Consider the following 3,567-nt stretch of genomic DNA (forward strand, 5'->3'; position numbering starts at 1 on the left):
CAATGGGGATCGACTGAGGCGTTTAATTTGCTCAATGAGCACAGCAAGTTTGATGCAAAAATTCTTAAGATCAATACAATTACACTTGGGTACAAAGATATCAGCCAGTCAGCGATGCAGAATAACTGATTCCCATAGTACTTGTCTAAACCAATGGCATTATTTATGTGATGCATGTTTTGCCATGGACACTTGGAAAATTGGTTGTATTTTGGTTATTTTGGGGAGAAGGATTGGGAACTGAGTTCCCGGAAGGTCTATTTACCTGTGTTTGTTTCTGTGCAGCGTTACCATGAGATGTTTTTTTCTTATTATTGTTTGGATGTTTCTTATTATCACTACCGACATTCTGTGAATTTTTAACATTACTCTGTGAACGGTTATGAGCATTACACTGAGCATATGAATGGTTTGTGCTATTATGAATGGAGCAAAAACGTGTACGGCAATCATTCATCATATGTCCTGCTTTCTTACAATTGAAACAAGTTACCCCGACCGAGGTATTAATAACTACATTTACTTATTGCGGTTTATTCTCTTGTTTTGAAAAGGCCTGGACAAGAGATGGGTCTAAATCTGTGCATTATGACAGATGTTTCCTAACTTGTTTGTATATGCCCAGTTCTTTACTGTCGGGAGTTAAATCTTTTGGCAACATTGCTGATATGAAGGTTAGGTAGATGAGCCTGATGAAATTCTTTGTGGTTATCTTTGTATCGTTAACCCAATCTGACTGATTAAATTGATCCATGTATTCACTCAGGGGGTTCTGCAATTAATGCAGCCCTATCTACTAGGATGAGATTAGTCATGTAAATAATCTTATCTATGTTCTGCAAAGCTAACACCTCATCCAGCGCTTCCTCACTACCATAAATTGAACGCAATTTGACTGAAATCTTCCCATGTGTTTGCCTCTAAAAAGGAAAACCCCCTAAGGTATGACCCAGCGTCACCCTTAGCAAAATCAATGAAGCTTTTAGCTTCCTGAAGCTGTAAGTGTGGGATTGTTATGCACTTTGCTTTCAAATGAGCGTCTACGGATGAGATCCATGATTCAACCCCTGTGTCAAAAATCCATTAACTCGCCCTTGGAATGGTACTGTGGCGGACCTAGTGTTAACAAGTCGCTACAGGATTACTGGGTGGGCTAGCAATAGACGACCCAACAGATGTGGCAGTAGCCATCTTTACCACAGATGTCTTACGAAAGGTATGTCTGTTAGCAATCCTATCAAAATATCTGTATGAATATACCCTACCACTACGCAGAAGCATACGCTAGATGAACTTCAACCTCAGGTAAATGCACAATGAAAAGGCACTAACATAGAAATCATATATATAAGTCACACAGCAAAAGACAATTATAACATACACTCATAAAACACAGTAAAAATATTTAAGTGATATCCCTGAAAAAAAAAAAGGTTGGTAAAAATTACAGAGTAATATGCCTGCAAGAAAGTTTTTTTTTTTTTTTTTTTTTTTAGTAAATGTCATTTTAACTCCGTAACAGCAATCTGAACAACCTGAAATTAAACGAGTGAATAAGGCCGGTTTACTTAGCTTGTTTTTAAGGCGCATCTTCTGCTTGTGTATAAAGATGTCATTACTGTTGGTTGTCCTTCGCGTCCCAGAGGCGGATGTGTTTGCTTGATGCAGCGACGCAGGTTGTTTCTCCCCGTTGTCCTGTTGATGATCTTCCAGGAAGCGTATGTTTACGGGGTGTGTTTTTTTTTTTTTTTTTTTTTTTTTCAACCATTGATATGAAGATGAAGACGCCAATGATATAAAGTAGAAGACGCCAATTGATAATGTATGCACCTATCATGTTGTTAAGTAGAAGTCGATATTCATCCTAGATTTACTCCGTTGTAAGTCGGTGAAGGTCGTCTTGGGAAGTTTCAGGCCACTGCACAGCGCTGCTCTGCGTTGGCCGACTAGCATGAGACTTGGGATGATTTCTCACTTCAGTTCATGTTGAAGGGTTAGATTGAAGTGTAAAACTAACATATACTCTTCGTAACCGTTTACAAGCCGAAGTAGGTACATCTTGAGATAGGAGCTTTCTGAAGAGACTTGAGTAGAGGAGAGATAGTCGTAGAATGCAATAGAGTTCACAATTTGATCTTAGGAAGGAAACAGTATTGTACAAATAAACACACATCCTTGACTTTTGGGGTCATGAGAACGAATACCAACGCTTAGGTTTGCTTTACTTTCTCATGGGGGTTCGGGCTATCATGCCGACCCATGGAACTGATGCGTGTTTGTACTGAACGGACTAGGTAATTTTGGGAGTTTTTCCCTCATTGACCTATTATACAGAGCATAGCAATGTTTTTATAATGGAATGGGTTGCATTTCCATTTTTCTGTGTAATACTATTACACATTTGCATATCTTCCTCTTTCCATGGATTTTTTTTTTTTTTCTTCTGTCGATCTCAAGGTTTCATTATCAGATGGTATACTAAAGGTATTTCATGTTAAATATGTATTATTTCTGTAGGCAAACACGTGGGAAGAATTTAAAGTCAAATTATGTTCGATCTACGGTAGTGAGGAAGCGCTGGATGAAGTGTTAGCTTTGCAGAACATACATAAGATTATTTCCATGACTAATCTTAGTCTATACTCTGTTTTTTTTTTCCATCTGTCCATCTGCCTGTGGTGTTTTTGTATGGTAACACTGCGTCCCGGGCTTTAAATAGTTACGCTATGTGTAAGTTTTAGGTAATTAAAAGGATATCTGGGTGTACATTTTCAACTGAAAAGTGTTTTAATAATTTACTGTATGCGAATTACACCGTTAATATTCCAAATAGGACGCAGTGTTACCCTACGCAAACACCACAGGCGGATTGACAGATGGAAAAAAAACAAATATAGTTGACAGGGCTGCTCTGATCGTAAGACCGTCTGCGTGAATACATGGATCAGTTTAATCAGTCAGATTGGGTTAACGGTACCAACATAACCACAAAGGATTTTGTCAGGCTTATCTGCTTATCTACCTAACCTCCATAACAGCAATGTTGCCAGAAGCCTTAATTCGGTGTTTTGATGATAAATTAACTCCCGACTGTACAGAACTGGACGTATACAAACAAGTTAGAAAACATAATATGTCCAGGCCTTTTCAAAACAAGAGAATAAACCACAACAAGTAAATGTAGTTAGTAATAACTCGGTCGGGGTAACTTGCTTTAACTGTAAGAGAAGAAGACATATGATGAATGATTGTGGTACGTGTTTTTGCTCCATTCACAATAGCACAAATCATTCATATGCTCAGTGTAATGCTCGTAACCATTCAATGCTAAGAATACACAGAACGTCGGTGGTGACAACAAGAAGAAACATCCAAACAATCATAAAAAAAAAAAAAAAAAAAAAAAATCCGTTGATAGCAATGCCGCGCTTAAGTAAATTGGCCTTCCAGGAACTCAGTTCCTAATCCTCCTGCCCAAAATAACCAAAATACGGTAAATTTTCCGAGTGTCCAAAGCAAAACATGCACCACGTAAATAACTCCATCGGGGAGGAGAATGTGTTGGGT

This window comes from Macrobrachium nipponense, chromosome 5, assembly GCF_015104395.2.
Source record: "Macrobrachium nipponense isolate FS-2020 chromosome 5, ASM1510439v2, whole genome shotgun sequence".
Classification (NCBI taxonomy): Eukaryota; Metazoa; Arthropoda; class Malacostraca; order Decapoda; family Palaemonidae; genus Macrobrachium; species Macrobrachium nipponense.